This window comes from Balaenoptera acutorostrata, chromosome 4, assembly GCF_949987535.1.
Source record: "Balaenoptera acutorostrata chromosome 4, mBalAcu1.1, whole genome shotgun sequence".
NCBI lineage: Eukaryota > Metazoa > Chordata > Mammalia > Artiodactyla > Balaenopteridae > Balaenoptera > Balaenoptera acutorostrata.
This window is the reverse complement of record NC_080067.1, coordinates 123,293,565-123,318,527: the sequence shown is the minus strand read 5'-3', so window position 1 is coordinate 123,318,527 and position 24,963 is coordinate 123,293,565.

The window sequence follows — 24,963 nt, the reverse complement described above, 5'->3', positions numbered from 1 at the left end:
TGACGTCAAAGATGCAGAGCATCTAAGAGGATGGGAGGATTCTAATAGCCTTTGGCCCCTATGGGTACCCCACCTGCAAAACAAGACGAGGAGAATCTTCACTCTACTCGAGCTTTCTTTTAAAATTCATGAACGCCAAATGTAAGAATTAGATTCAATGTGAATAACATCAGGTAAACCAGATCAATTTTTTTACTCCTAATCTGTGCCTAAAAATACATTTTAAAAGTGCTCACCATTTTTTAAAAACTATTATTATTAGAATGAATTTACACACTAAATATCCAAACCTGACGGTGGAGTGTCAACCAGGAATTCCAAAGGCAATGCCGGGTACCCTTTCTTCATTACCTGACAGTGAAGGACACATTGTACTGGGGTCTGTACATTGTACATTCACCCCAGCAGGAAAAGCTGTGCTTCAAACCCCAATTTCCATGGGATGAGTGGCTCGCCTTGCCCAGCAGAAGATGTTACAACTTTCCACAGGTTCCCTAAGTCTCCTGAGCTAACCTGTAACAGCAGCATCCAACCCGCTAGTAGCTGAGTCCAAAACGTTTAGTCTCCCACCATAAGGGAAATATACATATATCATAAACTTACCAAAACATCATTAGTTATTCCAGCCATGAGCTTTGATCAGGTCCCTACAGGTGCAACCCACAGTACCTTCCCTCAGGCCTGGGATATGAGTCCCTTAATCTTATTCAAGAGTTTCTCTGACACAGGGAGAATCAGCGTGATAGGAATTGTAGGGTAAATTAATGGGACAGTTCTTGGCCATAGGGAGACAGAAGCCAATGGGCAAATAATTCCTCCCTTTCTTTTTTTCTTTGAGCAGATGATCCTGAGACATGTGTTACCTGGATTCTCAGACTGTTCCATAGTATTGAGCAACTTATTAGCCGTAGCAGGGACCAAGTGGATAACTCACCCAGGGTCATTTTCCCTCCTCCTTCTATGTATCTCTCTGCTTGTCCCTTGTCCTGCCCCTATGGGATCACTCCAAAATATGCTACTCAAACACATTTTTGAAGCTGTGCTTTCAGGGGATCCCAGGCCAGGACAGCCACTGGTAGGGCCATCCTCTGCTTACACTATAAGAAGTAGAGTAGCAGGATACAGACTGTGAGTACAGCTGCATTGCCAGGCCCTGGAACGCTTCTCTACAGAATGATGAGAGAATGGAGATGTACGCCACCTCTTGTCAACCTTTGACTTGCAAGTTTCCTGAATAAAACCTACACTGGGGACCTCCCTGGCAAGCCAGTGGTTAAGACTTCACCTTCCAGTGCAGGGGGTGCAGGTTGGATCCCTGGTCGGGGAGCTGAGATCCCACATGCCTCATGGCCAAAAAACCAAAACACAAAAATCAGAGGTAATATTGTAACAAATTCAATAAAGACTTTAAAAAAAAAAAGGTCCACATCAAAAAAATATTTAAAAACAAAACAAATCAAACAAACAAAATAAACCCTACACTGTGTGTGGTTGTATGATTTGTCCTCACCCTCCTCATATCCTTGTCACAATGACAGTTATAGAAAATATTCCTACAAGTCGTTTTTGTTTTTCCAAGGCTTTCAACTAAAGTTGTGTAGGTCTCCAGAAAGGTGTACAGATGAACATGTACAAGGGTTTGCATATGAACGTATTTGCAGACTGTTCTTGGGGTTGGTTGGTTTGAAGATGACTTTTCATTTCAACACTCAGGAAAACGAACTATTACAGTCACTTGAGATGGTGTGTTCATTACTAAATCCCTAAAATGTTTGTAGGCCACATGTTGCTAACTCTTTCATCTTTAACACAGTTCACATTTATCATAAACTTACCAAATGAGATAATATATAAAGTACATAGCACAATGTGAAGCCCACGATAAGCCTTCGTTAAAGTTTGGTTTCCTTCCCTTATTACCACAGTAATTTACGTTTCCTTTCTCCTGCTCTGTGGAAATGAACTGAAAAATGGAACTTCCTAAATATGACAAATGTTTAGAAGCTTGCGTTACATTTTTGGCACTGCCATTAATGTCAGTGAGTTTCTCCAGAAACCTGTATTGATGTCATTTTAATATTTCAAATAGTTCATTTGGCAAACATAAACAGCCTCAGTAGGTTTGATTCTGTGGCCTTTTGCCTGGATAATGGATGTAAAACTAGGTCCTAACTGAATTTTCTTGTTCTTCTGCTCTGGGTTCTTAAAATTCAGAAAAGCACATCAGAAAAAATGAAACTGCTAAAGGTCTCTGTCATAGCCACTGTCATCTTCAGGGACCAGGAATGCCTTGGGCCGCAAATTCCTTAGAAACTGCCTGTCACTTTCTTCTTTCCTTCAACTTGTCACTCATCACCCAGGAACTGTCTTCTCTGCCAAAATCTGCCAGCAGCTGGAGATAAACCTTTGCTCTGAGGCTTTAAACCTGGATGGTGCATGGATTTATTTCCTCTTCTGCCTTTCCTTTCCTGGAACCTCATTTGTTTGCTCATTCTGTAAGTGGTCTATGTACATTGTCATGTCCTGAGGTCATGTGTGATATTTCATTTTTGCCTGTAATCAGTTGATTCTCCTGTGCGCTCTCTGGAATGTACAGGACCATGGAGAATTCTTCTTGTAATTTCTGCTTAGAACGTCATTTCACATCTAAGATGGTATCTTCTGCTTGACTTCTAGCATTCCTTTAAAAGCAACTTTTCTGTTTGGGGAGACATTTCAAGATTGAATATATGTCTTCAGGAGGCTCACTGGACCTTCACTCTTACCTGTGAAAAGACATGGATTATCTCCTTTACTGCGCAAACCATTCTTTTATAATGATACCAGCTCTGGCTCTTTAATGGAAAAAAATGGAGTTATCATTTTAAATGATGTTATTTAGAATATGTTCATTTCTAAAACTGGAATATCCACAGTGAGGTTTCCGTTCCATAATAATTATCTCAATACATGACCAGAATGAGACCTCAGCATTGTGCTTACTCCCTAAAGCCATATTCTTTAGGAAGTCTTTGGGACCCAACAGAATATCATTTTCAATAAATCAACTTATTCTTTGCAGTGTATATGAATATTAGCTACTTGTTATAGTTAATTTTCTGATGATATGTTTCACTATCTGTATTTCCTCATGAATTGTGTTATTTAATAGAAGAAACTACACCTTACACATTTAACATTTATAGCTTTGAGTGTATACCAAGGCCTTTTAAATGAATTATTGATTTGATTAATTTGGTTTGGTCTTAGTGACACAATTTATAATGTTAATACAAAATGGAACAATTTTCCAAACTGAATTTTTAACAGATCTTGTAAATCCCCCAATTTGAATCTAATCAACAACTTAATTAATTTTAGGATTACTATACAACTAATCAGTAGTTCATATATAAAATGGCATTGTGTACAAAAAGCACAGATTTTTCTATCTCAAAGTGTATTTATCAAAATGTATCCTAGGAACAGAATCATTTATGGGTGATTGTTAAAAATCAGTGCAGATTACTTGGCCCCATTCCAAACCTTTTCATCAGAATCCCTGAGGCTAGAAGGCAGGAATTTGCATTTTTAATAAGCTCCCTTGTTGGTTCTTCAAGATAAGTATGAGAGCCACACATCTAAAAGCTTACATAAAATAAGTTTAAAACTCGACTTTGGTGGTAGCAAGCTGTCAATTTGTTTTCCACACCGAATCTGCTGCACTGAGGTACTCCACAAGTTGACAATCAGCACTTTTTTTTGCAAAGTAAGACTCTCCCATTTGCTAAAGTAAATAATAGCAAAATTAAGCATGAGCTATAAATTGCACTAAATGCTGATAACTTGAAATCTCCAAAATGGAATAAATTACTGACCATTGCACTTTAAATGGACATTAAGAGTGTTCCAAATTACCAAATGTTTTGTCATTTTGATAAATCGGTTTTAATTTTTTATCAGACTATATTTAAGTATCCTCCTGTAGCATGCGCCAGAAAGTTCCATTAGGCATTCTCAATTGCATTTATTTTCTTTAATGTATAAACTCTATAAACTAAAGATAGTTTGGAGAGCCCGGTGGCCAACCCCACTGCACTGCTGGGAATTGTGCCCCCCTGGGTTTGGGGCTGTGTTTACACTTTGAACCCGAGGAAAAAAACATGAAAGTGCAAGAGGAACAGAAGTTAGAACGTTATTATTCTTTGATTTGATTTTACAAACATTTACTGATAAATACAAAGAGAAAAATGAAAATGGCCCCTGCTCAAAACAAAACGATTTGATGAGGAATGAGATTTGCTCCACTTTATGCAAAAACGGGAGGTGGGGGGCTTATAATAAAGACACTCAAGTCCTGAGAGTCTAAGTGAGTATAATTAACTCCTTGGCACGGTGAGATAGCCTCTCTCTGCATGTGGTTCATTGCCAGTAAAGGACATGCCTGGAGCCGCTGGCCAAGAAGAATTACAGGCATTTGCTGTTACTTTAAAATATTCATGTTTCAGCTACAACACCACATATTTTCAATTGACAGATACAGAAAAATAAACTTCTTTTTTTCCCCACCCTTTCCTGGAATAAGAACCCTACATCATTAACTCTTTCATTTAACAAAACTGGTAGGTTTCATTATAACTATGGATTTAGGGCACTCAGTATTTTGAAATCAACCAACCCTATGAGTTGTTTCTTTTTTTAATTTGGAGAATATATTTACTCACTTAGATCTGCTTGATGCAATGTAGTGCACTTTGATTGAAAACCAAACACAATGATGAAAACCATGGCAATGGTGGATGAAACAGCCCATTCAGGCACTCTCCCCACTAACCTGGAAGTCAAAAATGCACAAAAACCAGCCATCAGAACTTTGAAGACTTTCAAGACCTTCAAAACAGCCTGCTGATGATAGGATCCTAAAAACAAAGCATGTGTTCCGGCTGTAAAAGAAAGATGACAATACAGAAGTTACACACACCTAAGCAAAAATCATTTTTAAATTTGTTCTTCTTTCATTTCTCTTCCCATTGAAAGGAATTTCCTTCCTTTTTTGCAGAAAAACTGGAATAGTTGCACAAGAGCCAGATTTAACATACCCCTTAGACTCAGCGTTAAGGAAGAAAAGAAAAAAGTTTGTAAATGGCTCTTCTGTTAGACCGTCAGTGCATCATTACTGATACTGGGTGCTTTGTGTATCAAGAACCAGAAAGCAAAGATCTCTGCTTGCTGCATGAACTGTATATGTAAAGAATGGGCCTGTGATTGACAATCCAATATTGTCCCTTAAGTCAGTATATAAGGATAATATTCCACTATTTTCTTTAAACTCTCCATCTTGTTCTCTGAATTTATTCCTTTCAACCAATGCTTCAGGCCAATTACCTGGGACCTTTGATCTAAATGCCTCTACAAAAACCACCTCTCTGCCACCAACCACCAAATCTCATCATATAAAACAACCAACAGCAGATACATAACCATTTTGTCACTGTGACTCAGAAGCCAGCACAGTGCCTTCCGCATGGCAGGTGCTTGCTATCTGCAAGTTGAATTGAAATTAAATATCTTCTTTCTGCAGAAATCTGCCGCATTAAACTATTACACTATTATAACTATTATAAATTCTACAATCCACTTTACCATAGCACAGATCCTTTGTCAGGCTGGTTTATGATATTCTATTAGACCTTTAACAAAATTCATATTTATTATGGATGGTTTTGTCACTAAGCCATACTTAATAGCGTGCTCCATAAAGTAAAAATACTAGGCATGGGCATTCAGGAAGTGTTACATTTGTTTTCTAAACTCACATGGTTATGACTTCCTTTCAGTAAAGTACCACATGATTCAAATTCAAAATGTGATATTGGTCACTTATAGCAAACAGATTAATAATAATGATTGACCTGACATTTCAATAGAACTTAGTTTTCAAGGCTTCACATGGATTACCTCCTTTGATGTTCATAATGTCCACATATATACAATGCTAACATCATCTCCATTTAATGAGGAAATCGAATATTCTAGTGGATGATGCAGTAACGATATATTCGTCTATCTGTGCAAACTGAAAGGGAAATTTACACTTTAAAAATTGTTCTCTGAATTTATCTTTATTTTAACTAAATATGACACTCCATTCTTCATAAGAACTTTGTTCTGTTTTCCTAAAGAGAGAGGGTTCCTATCTGAAACATTCAAAAATGATGTGCGTACTGCACTTCTTTACTTCATTACTTACAAATAATTGGGCTATATTAATTTTTGAATGCAGGCAAAATAATATGAAACACTTACTGACAAGATTTGTGGTAATGGTTAGCCCAGGTTTTGCCCTTTGGAAGATTCACAAACACTGGAATTCAAGGACATGTTTTTTAAAGGGGAAAGGGGTATGAGTTCTGTGAAAAGTTTTTAATTTTAGATTTGCATTTCAGTGGCTATCTTTAAAAATCATTTTTCAGGTTTTAAACACTTAACTCCTTGTTTGAAGGAAAAATTTAAAATTTAAAGCTTACCTTTTAGTCAGCTCAGCTATCTTAACAAAATACCACATGCTGGGTGGCTTAAACAACAGATATTTATTTTCTCATAGTTCTGGAAACTAAAAGTCTAAGATTAAGGTGCTGGCCCATTGGATTTCTGCTGAGAGGTCTCCTTACTTGCAGCTGGCCTTCTCCCTGTGGTGTCTTTTCCTATAACTAACCATATCGGATGAGGGCCCCACCATTAAGACCTCATTTAATTAACCTCAGTTACTTCCTTAGAGGTTTTATCTCCAAATACAGCCACACTGGAGGTTGGAGCTTCAATACATGAATTTGGGGAAGGATACAGATTTTCAGTCCATAATGGCTTCTTTCATAGAACATGACTTTAGGTGTTGAAGTAGTGTTTCTCAAAATGGAGAATCTCACATGATTTTTTCCTCTAATAAGGCTTTGTATATTATTTAAGTTTGATAAAAATTAGATTATTGTATTGATGTATTCAAGATATAAATTATAGCATGGTGGTTAAGAGTACTTAGAGTAAGCCTATCAGGTTTTGAATCCTAGCCCCATTCCTTCCCATACATTATGGACAACTTACCTAATTATTTTGCCTCAGTTTCATCATCTATAAAATAAGAATAATAAAAATAATCCATATTTAAGATCATTTCAGGGATTAAATGTAATAATCCTTAAAAGATTTAGCAAAGTACCTTGGCACTTATTATAAGCATATAATACATGTTATTAATACTTTTATCAAAATGATCCTAATACTTGTCCTAAAAGCACAGATTTGCAGTACACAGGCATGATCACCTCAGTTGGTCACATTTTTATTTTTACTTTTTCTTTAACATATTCACTCTCCATTGACTCTCCATTGGAAATTATTCTCCATCAATTCCATCCATAGGCTGGTTCTCTTAAATAATAACTCCTCTTGGTAGATGAAGGCATTTCGTATCCATTTAAGTATATTCTGCCCCAAGATATTCTTTTGGTTTTGAAATCTGGCTTTTCAGATATATCCACATCACGGATGATTGGACATTTTATCAAGCGCTTATGGAATGACTTGAAAATTGCACAATCTATTATGAAGGAGCAAAAATAGGCTGCAACACATGAAAACCCCACTGGCTTTGGCATCATGTGAAGTAGCCTTACTATTTGAGGGTCTTAGTACAATGTTGCAGGTATTCAGTAAGAATATTCAAATACTGGCTACATTCAGGGATTACTGAGCATATTCTCCCAATTTAAAGGTTGAGAATGACTTTGTGTAGTAACCATACCTTAGTCTAAATGTTTTAATCAGTGCTTTGTTTAGCCTATGGGTATTCTTAGCAAATCAAGGGTATCTATAGCACAGTTCTTTGATTCTTGAGTCTCCTTTCTCGAAACATGGATCTATCTACCCATCTCCCTTAGAGTTTTCTTCTTCTGTCTCTTAGCTATCTCTATTCTATGAAAAGAAGTGGGTCATATCTGATAGGATAGCTTTGATGTAGTTGTAGAAATGAGTCCAGTGGGTATATAGGGATGATTATACTATGCTTATGCAATGTTGAATTTTATCTTCTCTCTATGATGCTGCTATTGCCTAGAAGATAGGAAGAAGTGTGATTTCTCCTTGATGCGCTGCATGCTTAATGTTGACAATTTTTTTTTTCTAACACATTCTCTAATTTTCATGGCAAAATCTTATAGGAAATGCTGGCAATATTTTCTCCTGTGGCAAGGTTTCCCAACCACACTCAGTTCACTGCAGTCTGGTGTGCAAATGTGCAGTGCAACATGCACCCCAAGGCTCCATCAGATGAAAGAGACCGTCAAACATGGAAGGATATCTTAAGCATATCTAGTTGTTACGCCTGGATTCCTGTGTTCATTCAATCTAGTCAGGTAACTTAGGAGTTTTTAAAATTAGAAGGATATTTTGAATTTCTTTAACTTTGTGGAAATTACCTCTTAGCTTTTTGGTGATCTGAGCAGACCAAGGATATCCATTATAAAGCTTCTCTTGTATTTCTTTTCATGAATCTCCCTTTCTCTAGCCTATTCTTTCTATTGACCCCTCTCTCTTTCTTCTTAAGAGTTCCCCAGTCTTTCTAGCATTATGCTCTGGAGACACTGCTAAATGTCAGAGATCTTTGTTCCAGTTTCCCTTCCATCCTCCATTGGCATATGATCTTGGTTAAATTATTCAGTGTCATTAGAACTTGGTTGTCTCATCCACGAAAGGAGAATACTTTATTTGCTTAAATATAACACCAAATGAATTCTTGATCTCTCTTCGCTCTAAAATATTTCAGTGATCTCTTTCTACATAGTGATTCTCTACTTTCGGGCATCCTTGCTCCAGTGGATTTATGTTTTTATTTTCATCATCTGCTTCTCCAAAGCATCTGATGACCTCATCTTTAACAAAATTGCATTGAACATTTTTATACAAAGATTAGATACAACTTAAAGAGATGTGAGAAATTGTTTCTTCCTCCAGAAAGGCCTACACTCTACTTGAAGATAAACTCTAAACATTTTCTAAAAGATAAATATCAGTACAAAGTTGCATATGATTTACCGCAATTACTGATATAGCAATAGATGCCTTCAGAGGCTAGGCTGAAAATAGAAGCCTTCCAGCGGAAGTGGGATATGAGTTAGGCATATAAAGTATGGAATGACCTAAAGAAATAGAAACCATGAGTGTGTGCCTGGCTGGGAAAACAGCCACAGCAAAGGTCAGCAGCAGAAGGGTAGGAGTTCTTTGCTGGTTTGGCTGGAGTGTCATGTTTATAGGAAAGTGATGGAGAGGCACTATTTAGCAGGTTATACCTGGGTATCCATCCCAGTTGCCACTAACCACATATGGCTATATAAATTTAAAATTTAACTACTTAAAATTAAATAAAATTTAAAATTCACTCCCTGGGTCATATTAGCCATATTTCAATTGCTCAATAGCTGCATGTGACTAGTGGCTACCATACTGGATACTGCAGATGGAGAACAGTTTCATCACCACAGAAAGTTCCATTGAACAGTGTCATATCATACTTAAAATACCTATACTTTTATTTGTACACAGACAGCTTTTCTTCCCTATGAGCAGTGATGACTCTTCATCCTCAGAAGAAATCCTTCATTATATCTGTAAAGCAGTGCAAAGGAATTTTCAATTGCTTTTAAAGGTCTCAAACCTGTATTTGTAAAGGTTCTTTTTGAGATGTCTGCCTTGTACATATCCTATCTTTGAAAAGTCTCTTGGTCTTTGTTCCCCAAAAGAGTGAACCAAGGATATGCTTGCTTTACAGGATGTTTTGCATCCACTCTTCCATTGTTTTGGGGAATAGGACTGGATATCTGGCCCCTGTCCAATCACATTAGCTCTCCAAGGGATTTGGCATTGGGACAGTTAGACATATGACCATTGTTGGGGGCTCTGGATCTGGGAACGTACAGCTGTTACGTTAGTCCACCAATTCCCAATTTGTACAGAGATAAAAAGGAAGACAGAAAATAGAAGCATTTCTTAACCTGAGCCCAGGTAGTGCTGATCCAGGGATAAAATTCAAGGAGCTCATTAACTTGGAAGGGAAAAAATTACATTGATTTTCATTAGCCTCTAGCTATAATATGAATTTAGGCAAAACTGCAGTAATATTAGCAGTAACTATGATTTTATTTCCAGTAAAACTTACAAATATTTTTTATATCAGAACCCTAAAAAATTTATACATATTTTCGAATTATGGTAGTTATTGACACACTGCCAGATCTTCTAACTGACTATATTGTAAAGAAACGTATTTATTAATACATTGCAAACATTTAAATTAAAAAAATAAAATTTAAAATTAATATTTTATAATTATGTTTTAATATATTTCATTTCCTGTTTAATCTTATATAATGTATTTTATACATTGGAATAATTTTCTGAGAAGGATTCCATAGTTTTTTTTCAAAGGACCAAGGGCATCGATAGCAGAAAAATGGCCAGTAACCCTTATTCACATAGTGAGGAAAAATGAGGTAGATATTAGAAAGGAGCAGAGATGAGAGCCCCTACACCTCTGGAGAGAAGATCCTGATGAATTTCTATTTTTATTTTCAATATGGTCCCCATTTTGCTGCAGCTGGTCTGAATCCAACTTTAAGATGCCTTTATACCACCAGTGTCAATTGACATCATAATTAGGCCAGTCATTTCATTGCTGTCCAAAGAACATGTTTATCAAGAGATGAATCCTTTCAGGTAAAGCCAGGTACAGATTAGACTTCCAAGCCATTATAGCCCTTCCAGGACTAAAGAGTAAATCATCACTTCTTAAGTAACCCCATCTCTTTTTAGACCAGTTCCTTGGGCTATAAAAACAACTCTCTAGAGAAAATAAATGCACCGGAGTAGCCTGAAGGCCAAGATCCATTATGTTTGTTGAAATGCAGAGCTACTCCAAGCTTCCCTGATATTTTGTACCAAACAAGCCTACAGAAGTTGATTGAATTTTATAGACTTCCTTCCTTGTTTTATATACATCATTATTCCTCTGTCCCCTTACACCATTACCGTTGCCTTTTCTTTTCAGACTAGTACAGAATCTCACCTCCTTTTTCTATGAACAAAAATTTCTTGTGATATTTTTCTATTCACTCATAAATATTCACTTAAATTTTTATTTCTCATCTAAAATAACCCAGTCATCAGTTGCCCAATACTTAGACTGTAGTCCAAAAGGCATTCAAATTTACAAATGAGTCAGAGTTGACTACCTAGATCTCCAGACAAAAGCAACCTCTAAAAAATTAGGACAGAAGAAATGAGAAGGGGGCGGGGACGATTCAAATTTTTATTTTGACGTACTTAAATATTTAATTCCACTTTCCGATATTAGTGCCTACTTCCCAATAAGGTGTGCACCAGCCTAAATTAATCTGTCACATACCTTCTGTTAGAGCTGGCACAGAAAGGTAGGACTTGGACTGCCTGTACCTCCCATAATAAGCACCTCTGCTCTTTTCTGTCTTCTTCCAGAAAACTGAAAACACTGCTGGAGGCTCTCCTTCTTCAGGATTCAGCTTAATTTCTATTGAGCCCGGAAAAGATGGGTTTAAACTCTGACAGTGTAGGCAAAGTGTGGAGATGCACACTTGATAATACTTACTTTATGGCCAGCTACAGTAGAATTAGGGTTCACAAGCTTGCCTTTTTTTTTTTTTTCCTAATTTATTTATTTATTTATTTTTGGCTGCGTTGGGTCTTTCTTGCTGCGCGCGGGCTTTCTCTAGTTGCGGCAAGTGGGGGCTACTCTTCGTTGCGGTGCGCAGGCTTCTCATCAAGGTCGCTTCTCTTGTTGTGGAGCAGGGTTCTAGGCTCGTGGGCTTCAGTTGTGGCATGTGGGCTCAGTAGTTGTGTCTCACGGGTTTAGTTGCTCCGTGGCATGTGGGATCTTCCCGGACCAGGGCTCGAACCTGTATCCCCTGCATTGGCAGGCAGATTCTTAACCACTGCGCCACCAGGGAAGCCCAAGGTTGCCTTTTAAACAAGAAAATCTGCATCATTTATACCATGGTGTTAGTAAGTTTAATTTGTTGAAGTTTAAGACTCTAAGGACATTGTGTTTGTGTCGAATAGATCAAGAAAATTGTAGGGAGGGGAGAACATGGAGGAGGAAGAGTGTGGAAGGTAGAGGAAGGAGGAGAGGGAAGATGCACAGCAATAGAGCAAGGGTGTTGACTGTCTGGGAGGTGAGAGATAAGGCACAAGATAAGATTGAGACGGGATGTGGATAGGTAACTTTGTTTAGTTTGCAAGTTTACCCAAGGCTTTGTTGGCAGAGCATGTATACTATTGCAAAAGAAATGAATTACTAATTTAGGATATTGCCAATCTGTGCCAAGATAATCCTGCTCTTCTCCTGGGAAAAGGAAAGGAAGGAGCATGAATCCAGAATCCAACTCTGAGTTAATCACCACTAAATTTGCAGCACGGGGCTTAGGACTTAGCGTGTTGTTGGTGCTCAGATCTTGACTAAATAAAGACCAGATGCCAGTTTTAATTTTTTCCTCTTTGTTTCTTTGACTCTAGGACACAGTGTAATGAGGGAGATAGTCTGTGTCAGGGGTCATCGAACTATGGCTCCTGAGCCAAATGAATTTGCATTTGTTTCAAAAAAGTTTTATTGAAACACAGCCAAAAAAAAAAAAAAAAGAAAAGAAAGAAACACAGCTATGCTCATTTGTTTACATATTGCTTGTGACTGCTTTCATACTAAAATTTGCATATTGAGTATTTGTGACAGAGACCATCTGGCCCCCAGAGGTGAAAACATTTACTATCTGGCTCTTTACCAAAAATGTATGGTGAATCTTGGTCTATATTAAGGGATGGGGATGTTTCTTTGAAGTTAAAATAGTTTGGGAATTGAAAGAATTTTTGGATGCTTCAGCGCAGTGTTTAAAGAATGAGAGGAAGGCTCTAGTTCTCACTAAAGGATCTAGAAAAGGGAGACCAAGGAGGACTTTCGTGTGTGTAGGGAGGAGGGTGGAGGTGCAGAAATCGAGACGTTAATTTGTCAAAGCAAACCTCTTTCTGATCTTTCTTAGCAACAACTCTGGTTGACCTGTTCTCCACAAAGTCTGGACATTTTCACTCTCCTTATGGATTAAGAGAAAAACACTACCAGAACACTAAAAAGAAAGATCCTTAGCTAAAACTGAGTAATGGGTGCAGGCAAGTGCTCTCTGATTTAACTAAGCTGTCCTAAAAGAATTGAGCCCATGCTCCAGCTTACTTTGCAATGCATAGACTTTACAATCACTAGGCTCTGATAAGAAGGTGGAAAAATGAAATTTTGTAGCCTTCAGTTTCCCAAATTCAGACAGTGAGTGACAGACCCAGAAAGAAATCTTAGGAGCTTCTTAATCTGCTCCGTTTTTTTTTTTTCTTCCCTCCAAGTGCCAAAAATACTAAGCATGGCTATGTTTAGAAGTCATGCTAACTTCAGCCATTTAGGTACTCTGCTTGTCTGTTATGACATTATTATAATGTAGCACAATTACAATGATTAATACCATTAAGGATGTATCCATTAATTTTCCAATGGTTTTATTTTCCACTTCTATGGACAAGCTCAGGTAATATGCAGAGTAGAAAGGACATCACTCTTAAAGTCAAAGACCACCGTTAAAGTCATAATTCTTTCATTGACTCATGTGTGATCTTCGTAAACTAACTTCTTTTAGTTTTAGTTTCATCGTCTGTAAAATGAGGGTAATCACAACAAATTCACAAGGGTTGCTGTGGGTATTAGAGAAGATGATATAAGAGATGACAAATATGTGGTTACTGATATTTTGTTCTTGGAGTCTGGTGGGCCATTCCTCCTAAAACAAAGAAGAGAAAAAATATATATTTCCTGTGAATTGGTAGACATTAGTTGGAAATATTCTCCTGCTTTCTTCTCTCTCCCACCCACCGTCATTCATTCACCTACCATTAGCTAGAAACACTCCCAGAGTGGAGAAGGGCTACATGGTGGGGAAACAGTCCAATCCCTCTCTACCCAAAGCCAGTCACCACTGCAGGGAATCCTGACTTAGATTTTTAAAAAGTTGAATACATGAAAGACTATATTTTACAAATGATTGTCAGCCTATTCTTAGACAATCAATGTCAACATGGACATGCTGATCTAAAGAAAGGGAAATGGCTTTAGAGGGGATATGAAGGGGTGACTTTGAAATGAGCATATCTTAAAATAAAGCCTCTTGAAAAGTCTTAGTGATACATTTTATTTATTCTGGCAGCAGTTTTTAGGTTCCAGGTGTTGTTGTTGTAATTGTTTTAATGTAAAAACTACAGTGATACCGAATAGTATTTTTATAAAGTAGGACTTCTATAAATAACTTCTAATAATAAAACCCAAGTCATTTTATGAAATGAAATAATATGAAAGTCACATATTAACTTTCAACTTTTTAGAGGAGAATTTCAAAACTTGATATCTTAAGGGTTATACAAATTTCAAATTTAAACTAATACAAATATTTCTGCAAGTAGTCAACCCTGTTAATTTCCACTTAAAACCCAATTATTCAAGAATGTTATAGACGACTATGAGTCTTTGGGGAAAAATCAGCAAGACTTTAAGTGCCCATTAGCTAAAGCTAAAGGATAGTGAAACCCTTAGAAAAGTGCATGTGGTATCTATCCATGTGAATACTAAATTAATTTACCATACCAGCTCTGCTAGGAGAAAATATTAACAAAACACTTCCTGTGGCATAAAAAAAGATTGAAGGTCTAAAACATAAAAACTGTTAGGCTACCTTATTTGTCAAAGAAAGATACATTTAAAAATATTTACTGAATGTTAACTAAATACCAAAGGATTACTTAAAATATCTATTTTATTGAGAAGTATCCATTCTATAAGAGGATAAGTAGCTATTATATTACATAAGTCTTTAATGGTAGTGTTCTTAATATGCAACCAGAAACTTTTAACACAAAGAATAAAGGACGATTAAATACCAATCAATCAAAAATACATATTTAGCACCCGTCAAGTTCAAGAACTGTTCTTGGAAGTCTAGGCAGATTTAACAAAATGCATAAAAATTTTTTCTGCCCCTCAAGATTCATACTATCTGTTGGGGAGGGAAGAAGAAAGAAAAGAAAAAAAGAAAGAAAGAAAGAAAGAAAGAAAGAAAGAAAGAAAGAAAGAAAGAGAGAGAGGGAGGGAGAAAGGAAGGAAGGAAGGAAGGAAGGAAGGAAGGAAGGAAGGAAGGAAGGAAGGAAAGAAAGAAAGAAAGAAAGAAAGAAAGAAAGAAAGAGAGGGAGGGAGAAAGGAAGGAAGGAAGGAAGGAAGAAAGAAAGGAAGGAAGGAAGGAAGGAAGGAATGAAGGAAGGAAGGAAGAAAGAAAGGAAAGAAAGAAAGAAAAAGAAAGAAAGAAAGAAAGGAAGGAAGGAAGAGAGAGAGAGGGAGGGAGGGAGGAAGGAAGGAAGGAAGGAACTTGATATATATATAACTATATAACATCAATATATACATATATGACACTATAAGGATGTAAAAATAACTGCTGACATTTTCTGGGTACTCACTACAGTCCAGACCAAGGACTGAACCAATTGCTAATCATCTTATTTAACCTTTTCAGGAATCTTTGTGTGAAGGTTTATTATAATTCCTGTTTTATAATGATGAGAGACATCAAATATCTACCTCAAAGTCACACAGATCGGAAACACAGAACGAGGATTCAAGTCCAGATCTATTAACATTTCAGCATTTTAGAAATGCTAAAAACCCTTTTAACATTTCAGAAATTCAGTGGAGTGGTTGACTATGGGCTCTACAAACCAGTGTCTGGTTTTGAATTGTAGCTTTTTCCATTCCTTGCTTGGTGACCTGGGGCAAATGTTTTGACCTCTAATAATAGTAATGGATTTCAGATGGCTCGAGGTGAGATCGGAGAAGAGAGGCATGGGCACAGCAGTGGAGACAGGAGGAATATATGTCCCAGGGATGCTGGCTGGAACAAAGATTAGATCCTTCAGACTCACGGGAACTAAGGAAGAAAACAGATTGTGGTGGATCTTAAATGGAAAGGCATGGGATTCTCATTTCATCCTGTTAGCAATTGGGAAGCACTAGAAGTGGAAAAGAAAAGTTTGAATTAACACATTCTATATTACTTTTCTATGATTAAGCCTGAACAAAAATATTACCCTCAAACTTTCTGAGTCTGTGTCTCAAAGGGTTTATTTTAAATACTTCAACATAATACAAGGCAAATATGGATGTGTTTATTGCATATTTCTATCTAGTATTAATTCAGGGTGGGTGTTAAAATATCTAACGAATAAAGTAGTCTTTCAAAAACAATAAAGTATACACAAGCTTTCTTCACACACCATGCCTTCCTTAACCCCCAGCAAATGAGATGGGAGGAAAGTATCAAAAGATGTAAATTAAGAGTATAATCTTACTGAATTACTTGTTCTTCTAAACTACTTGTTATTTTTTAAACTACCTAATTAGAATAATAGTAGACATATGCAGACAATCTTTGGCAGGCAGCTCAGTATCCCAAGAAATATATTTTCCATGTTATCCTATATATAGCAGTTAAGTAAATACATTTTTGCTTCTCTCATGAGACTGGCCTTTGCAAAGTAACTCAATGTATTTAGATTGTGAGAAAACAAACTGTCTATATTCTCATGGTTTTCACATCATTCGTCCTTCAGGGGTCTTTTTTAAGCTATTAAAAAATGCCGGTTGTCTCTCTAAATTCTATACCCAACCTAATGCAGGGGATTAAAATGCTAACTTCCACCAAAGATTTGAAGAAAACATGAAGACTACTATGATCTGGCCTTTTATTTTTTTTAATTTAATTTTTATTTTATATTGGGGTATAGTTGATTTACAATGTCATGTTAATTTCAGGTGTACAGCAGAGTGGTTCAGTTATACATATATCCATTCTTTTTCAGATTCTTTTCCCATATAGGTTATTGCAGAATATTGAGTAGAGTTCCCTGTGCTATACAGTAGGTCCTTGTTGATGATCTGATCTGGTCTTTTAAGCGTGCGAAGTATTAGATACTGTTTACTAAAGTCCTTTCTGAAAAATAATCTTGTCTCACTTTCCTTCTCAATGGCTTAAAGTGTTTTGATGGTTTGTTGAATTTTACATCACTTCAGTAAAGTTTGATTAGAACTTCAAAATTCTCAACACTGTGAGTTGAGGCAAATGCTACGTATCTTACAGACTGACAATGTAAGGCCTGAAGACATTTTATGATTTTCATTCCTAGGGAGCAATAGACTCTCAAGAATCTCACCCCTTCTCCTCTTTGCCTTATCATCTTTCTCCTGAAATCCTACTAAAAAAATTTTTTTAGAGTAAAAAACCCTAATGATGAATTAAGGAAAAGTTTCCCACATTATGTTTATATTTGTTTTTATATGGCGGCAGCGGGTGGGTGTTCTATGATTCAGTAAGTTTGGAAAAGGTTTCTTCACAGCAAAACAAAGCTTTTAACATATTTTGGTACATTTTGGAATCTAAACAGTGAGGAAATAGCGGTAGAATTTTTTAACCTATTTTACCACAGGATTCCCTTTCCCAGGCCCCCTGGCAGGACCAGTGTTCCAAGGAATGCGCTTCGTTAAGTGCTGAGGTGGCACCGTATGGGGTCCCTCCATTTTCTCTTGAGGGCTTGAGGAAGAACTGGCTTCTTGAATTGATATTCTTTTTAATAGGATCTGTGGTCACCCAAGGAACAACTGCCTGTGAACGAGTGGAATCTTTCCCTTCCAGTTTTTGACACAAAGCGCCATCCGTGCTTACCGTCTCCCTCAGGCCTCACTCCCACCTCCTCACTTGACCGTGTTCTGAATGACTTCAGAGACTCCCATCATCTGCAGAGTCAGTGCTTGTGAAAGGGACACGGCAGTTAGTGCAATTAATCAGGGGAAGGATCATCCAGGCGATGTCCCAGAGCCTGTCTCCTTGGTAATTTTGTGGGCCTTTCAGCTGAGCAGAGGCCACTGAACTCCCTTTCTGAATCCTCTATCAGCATTTTAATTGGGATTTAGTTCCAGAAGAAGAGAGGAGGCATCTTACAAACTGTGTCTTAAAAGGGAAGAAAAACTTTGACATCTCAGGTACTTAGGAATGAAAAAGGCAGTTAGATACAGACTCTTCCACGTTGCTGTATTTTGCTAGCAATGCTGCTTCACCAATTTGGCTTTAACTTCCCCAATACTAAAATGAAATAATACACCATTTACTGCTTCATCTCATGCTGTGAGGATTTAATGAGGTAATAATAGGTAATAATATCTGTTACAGTTTAAGTTTCACCACCCCACAAGTTTATGTCTTCCGGCAAGTCACGTAACCTCTCTGGACCTCAGTTTCCTGCAAAATGGTGACAATCGTGCTTTCCCAAGCTACCTTTTAAGGTGGTAGTGAGGAGCTAATAAAGGTAAAAGTTCTTTAAAAATGATATATTATTGTATACCCTTGGGAAATGCTTTAAAATCAAAAGACATTTTTAAAAAATCAAAACACATATTTTTTAAAAAGCAAAAGAGAATCCTTTACAGTATTGATGGGACTAATTCAAGTCATTTTAGCTGATCTTTTGTAGAGTTTAGGTCTGTGTCATCTTCAAATGGTAAATAAAGTTTTAAAAATATATTTCAATAGGCGCTTTGGGGTATAATGTGAGCCTCCATCAATTATTAAAACAAAAATATATTTGTGTATATATATAGGCATAATTGTTTCCTGAAGCTCTCATTTCTTGAGTCTTTTCATTTTCTGTTTGTTGAAAGCATTCACCTAAAGATGTTACAACACTGAGGGATAATATCCCTGTACCTTCATAATTGGGTCAAAGGTTGTGGAACCCAACAAAAAACACTTCCCTCGGTCACGCTGAAATGTTCTTGGCTGTCCGTGCCCCACGCCCTATCCTAGCTTCTCCATTCCTGCACGCAGCGGTTAGTGTTCTTTCCTGGCGATGCTCCTCCCCTTCTTTCTGATACTTTGCTGGTGGTGTGCCTCAGACTTGATGACCACAGGCCCTCTGTTCCTCTTACTTTTTCTTGAGATGTCGCTTGCATTCCACTTCTAGCTCTGGTACAGGTTTGACCCTAAGACAGTATCCCAGCATCAACCACTGAATCAGAGACTCTGAACAGACTTGATGGTGGAGGATGGTGGTGGATGGGGGAAGGGGTTGGCCTCATGGGTCACAGGTATCGAGTGAAGAGAGGTGTATTCGTTTCCTACAGCTGCTGTAACAAACTACCACAAACTTAGTGACTTATAACAACATACATTTATTCTCTTACAGTTCTGGAGGTAAGAAGTCTGTAATAGGTCTTATGGAGCTAAAATCGAGGTGCTGGCAGAACGAACTACGTTCTTACTAAAGGTTCTAAGGGAGACTTTTCCAGCTTCTATAGGCTGCCCACATTCCCTGGATCCTGGCTGTGTCACATTTCTGCTTCTGTCAACAGCTCTCCTTCTCTGACTTGCCTACCTCCCTCTTTCACTTATAAGGACACTTGTAATTACATTGAGTTCACCCAGAAAATCCAGGATAATCCTCCATCTGAAAATCCTCAACTTAAGTTGCATTCACAATGTCCCTTTTGCCACGTAAGGAAACAGTCACAGGTTCTAGGAACGAGAACGAGGACGTCTTGGAGGAGAAGCCACATTACTCTGCCTGCCACAACAGAGAAAGAACTCAAAGTAGGAAAAGAGAAGTCAGGACCTCAGGATGCAAGCAACCACAGGAGAGACAGCAAAACTGACACCATCTGAATGAGTTTTTCCTCCTGGGGTGCCTAGCTGCTGCTCTCCCAGCCCTGCCTCGCCTTGTACCCTGTGATCTCATCCTCTTTCCTCCACTGAACGGAAATGGTTCTGAAGTTCATCTCAAAGATAATAAGCTAATCTAGGCTAATGTGCTCTTCAGGTTGGGCTGCATTATCACCAAGACTGTCTAAACAAGAGGATGCCCCACTTTTATTGACCTCACCACATAGAGAGTTAACTGTTGAGAATTTGTGGCCAGATAGAAAGGAACAGAGACCCCACTGGGAAGATGTTTTGCTGAGAGATCCTCTCCAGTCACTCCAGGCAAGGAGTTGCTTTAATCGACTTCCTTTCATGTAGGTCTGGCTCTAGAGACAAAATTCCTCTTCCTACTGAGCAGAAAGATACTCCCAAGCATTTTTTTTTTTTTTTTTGATTACCGCTGTCTCATATATTCATTACAAAAATTGTTCTCCTTGGGGTCATCTAGTGATTTAAGAATCACCAAAACTTTAGCCAGAACCCTTGAATCAGAACATGAAAAATGAAGCTGTTCTTATCAACTTCTCACATACATTAAATGATCCAGGTACAGAAATGTATCAATATTAGACAAATACCATGTGATCTCGCTTATATGTGGAATGTAAGAAAAAAAAAATCATAGATACTGAGAACTGATTGGTTGGTGGTTGCCAGAGGCGGGGTTTGGGGGGTTGGTGAAATGGGTGAACGGGGGTCTAAAGGCACAAATTTCCAATTATAAAGTAAATAAGTCATTGGGATGTAATGTACAGCATGTGACTACAGTTAATAATACTGGATTGTCTATTTGAAAGTTGCTAAGAGAGTAGATCTTAAAAGTTCTCATCACAAGGAAAAAAATTGGGGGAAAATAAAAAAGAAATGTATTTATACTCTACTATACAGTACAATACTACCTTAACATCTAGGGTCTTTCACATGACCTCTGGCCATGTTGCTCCCTCTGAGGCAATGCCTTTTCACCTGGCTGAATTTGACTCTTCTTTTTTTTTCAGTTCATAAGAATCACTGTCTCAGGGAAAACTTCCTTGGCTTCCCTGTTCTGGGAGCTTGGATTAGCTCTGAGGTTATCTGTGCTATCCTGGCACACACCACATTACTATTTGCATGTAAACCTTTCACTAGACTGTGGCAAGTCGTGCACTTCAGTTCATCCTGAGATCCTCATAGGTGTTTCATAATGGTTTGATGAACAGATAGAGGGCCCCTCCCAGAGCTGGTGAGCTGCAGCAGTAGAAAGCCAAAGACGTGAGGCAACACACACAGTAGCACTGAGAACCTGGGAAGAGCACCAGAGAGTAAGGAGAATTCCAAAAGTGATAGGAGAAGACGTGCAGACCTGAGAGATAGCTATCTTCCCTTTACCTTTGCCTTAACATATTTTAATGAGATACTACCTGTTTTAAACTCCTTGCTATCTCCTCCATCCAAGCACCCACCAAATACCTGGCATACAGTAGGACTTAATATGTGTTTAATAATTGACTGATTACCTAGTTCTGGCTCAGTATGACCTAAGAGGCAAAGCCTAAGTCAAGAATTTTACAGGGACTTCCCTGGCGGTCCAGTGGTTCAGACTCCATGCTTCCACTGCAAGGAGCGCAGATTCGATCCATGGTCGGGGAACTAAGATCCCACATGCTGCGTGATGCAGCCAAAAAAAAAAAAAAAAGAATTATATAAATCTAAAAGTTACATTATTCTAAGGCCATTTAACCAGAATGACATATAGTTAGAGAATGAACATGTATTGGCTTCCTACAGTGAGAAGACTCCTGTAATAACTGGTCAGCATCAATAATAAAGGGATAAAAGAGATAAAATCTGCCCTTAAGCTTTGCACTGTTAACCGAGGAAACAGGAAAAATGTATACAGTAAAGATGATGCAACAATATATACTAAAAGTTATTCTGACCTTAAGGACGTGGGGAAATTGCCCAATTGACCCCCTGGCGTCTATTTTAGACCATGGTAAACTGGGTCATAAGAAAAAGAGATGTCATAGTTTCCTTTCCCAAATCCATTCAAATTTCCCTCATTGGATAATACTCATGAAGTACAGCTCATGCAGTTGTTCCAGAGATGAACTCATCCTCCCTATTAAAGGGTGGTCCCATGAGAGAGCAAAGCTTAGGAATTTTGTTCAATGGATGTGACCAGGCAGCGTACCAGCATACAGCTCCTGTTATTGTTGATGGCTGTCTTGCAACTATGGAAAAGCCAGCCTATATATGAAGCCAACACAAAGGAGGCAGAACCAGGAAAATCACAAAGAAATGGAACGAGTATTCCATTTAAACTATACCTGAAGGCTTCTCTCAGTACTACTACTCCACTTATCCTTTAGCCAGTTTGAGTTGGTACCAAAGGTATCCTGATAGGTACAGGAAGGAGTATCTATGCCCCAACCTCATACGTCCTCTAGTTGATTTATTATACAGGAATGCGTAGGGAACCTTTTGAAGACCCCATACCATTGAAAGTATTAAAATCATAAGTGTCCATAAGAAGAAATACAACATATGGAAGAGACAGTAACATTGGCATAGAACACTAAATATGAATACTGCTGAAATGCAAGAGAGACGAAGACTACCAAATTCAGATAAAATATGGAGGAGAAAAACCACTCCTCTACAAGAATAGTCTGATGATTGAAAGTGATCCCTGTCTGGTGATTGCTGAAGAATTCAAAATGTAATCACATCCTCCCTGGAGAGGACAGGAGTAGTTACGGATTAAGGAAGGTTGAATTGTTTCTCTGTGTTACTCAATCTGTGATCATCCCTGACAGGAGAAATGTAGAATTTTTACTAAAGAATTACTTTTCATTGAAAGCAAATATGATTCACTAGCATAAATATAAAAAGAGAAATAACAGGTGGTGAATACAACTCAAGACATTAAATTTCCATGAGTCACTGAAGCCAGATGGCATGTATTTGAGAATTCTGAAGAAATTTAAGATCAAAGCATTTTTAGATACTAACAATATGGGCAATTTATCATATAAAACAACTATCAGAGTTAGGGAGATTGCCAAATGTATTATATGACACTATTAGGAGAAGCACAAATTGTTCAGTCAATTCAATTAAATGCAATGGAACCTAACAAATTTATTGGCCACCACCAAGTGCAAAGCACTGTTCTAGGCACTGGGCATTCAAAGGTGTTTATGACAAGGTCATGTCCTTCATAATCTCACAATGGAGATTATGAAGATTGTCCTTCATAATCTCACAGTGTCAGTAGTAGCCAAATATACATAAAGTCACACATACTTAATGATTTTATAAAGAGAACAATATTTAAAGAATTCTCTAATACAATTTTTTTTTTCCATTTGAAGGTGAATTGGTCAGGGATCAGATATAGGAAACTGAAACCATTCCATCTAGGCTAAGAAGAGAAGATTTTGGTGCTTTAAGAACTGTGGAAAAGGAATTCCCTGGCGGTCCAGTGGTTAGGACTGTGCGTTTTCACTGCCAAGGGCCTGGGTTCGACCTCTGGTCGGGGAACTGAGATCCTGCAAGCTGCGTGGCATGGCCAAAAAAAAAAAAAAAAAGAATTGTGGAAAGACTAGAGGAATAGGCCCTACACTGAGTTGAGTTCCGAGGCACTATACTCTGGAACTACATCCATGGGAGACACTGCCTCTGTCCTGATCAGGAGACTGGAGAAGCAGGAGACTGCTAGCTCCGGAACCGCCATGCCACCTCTTCTGCAACCTCTGCCAGCAAAATGAGTGTCCTTGACGCTGCCTTTCAACACTGTCAAGCTGAAGACTGGACACTGGAAACCCTACTGCAGCTGCCACAGAAGAAACAAACACCCAAGGTCACGCTTACCAGTGGCAACAGCTGAAGTAACAGGAGCGTGGTATCCGCCTTGGGACGTCCACCTCCACCTTCCAGATCTCAGGAGTGGATATGCGATGGGCGGCCACGGTGGGGTGGGGAGCTGGGAAATGCAGATCTTGAGCAGTACTGAGTTGTAGTAGCATAGGATATAGGACAGCAGGTCGCACTGAAACTGGGTGAAATGGAGGCTGAGCGAGGCAACCCCCAGTCTCTGCCGCAGATGATTATCTCCCTCCCTATTTACAACCTAGTCCTTCCCAACCCACTCCCACCCGCAAATCCACCCCAAAGCAACTCCTGTTCTTGCTTGTCCTGCTTATCTTCGCTCTCCGCCCACCCGACCCAACAAAACAAAAGCCTTGGAGTCAACATCAGCCCCTCCCTCATTCACTGGACAATCAATCAAACTGTCAATAAATCATGCTACTTCTATCTCAGATGCCACTGCCTTAGTTCTGGCCCTCTTCACCTTTTAAACAGATCATTATTGTTTCCTTACTAGTAATCTAACAGGTTCTTCCCTTAAAGAGAAATCTTCCATGTCTCCTGACTTCCAGAATTATCTTTCTAAAATCAAAATCTCATCATGTCACCCCTTTGTATGAAACCCTTCAAACGTTCCCAATTTCCTGTACAAGAATGTCCAAGCTTCCTGGCAGGGCAAATTCAGAATCCTCCCCAACTGGACACAAGCCTATGTCTTCAACCTCTCTCTTTCCAGTGCTATATCCCTTTTTACCTCTGCCTAGTAACTCTGTACTTCTCACCAGTCCCCAAGTACACCAGATACAGTTCTGATTTTGTTCCCCTACATTTGTTGTTTTTTCCATCCTGGAGTATACTTTCCCACAGTAAATAAACTTCTATTCATTCTTCAAAACCCAGTGTAAATGTTACTTTTGCAAAACTTTCCCAAGCAGAGTTTGTCTTTCTCTCCTCTTCACTGCTATCCCATGTTTCTCACACTGCTGTTCAAACGTATTTCATAATAGACAGATTTTTCTCACACTGCATGCCTTCCACTAAACTGAGAGTGCATTTAAGGCAGGAAGAGTGTCATCCAGATTCATGCTCCTTCCCCATCCCAAATCTACCACAGGAGCTGGCACGTTAGAAGACTCAATATTTATTGAGTGACCAGGTGAAGAAAATATAAAAGCATTTATTTAAAAAACAATTTTTTTTAAATAAAAGATCATTCAAAGACTTTAAA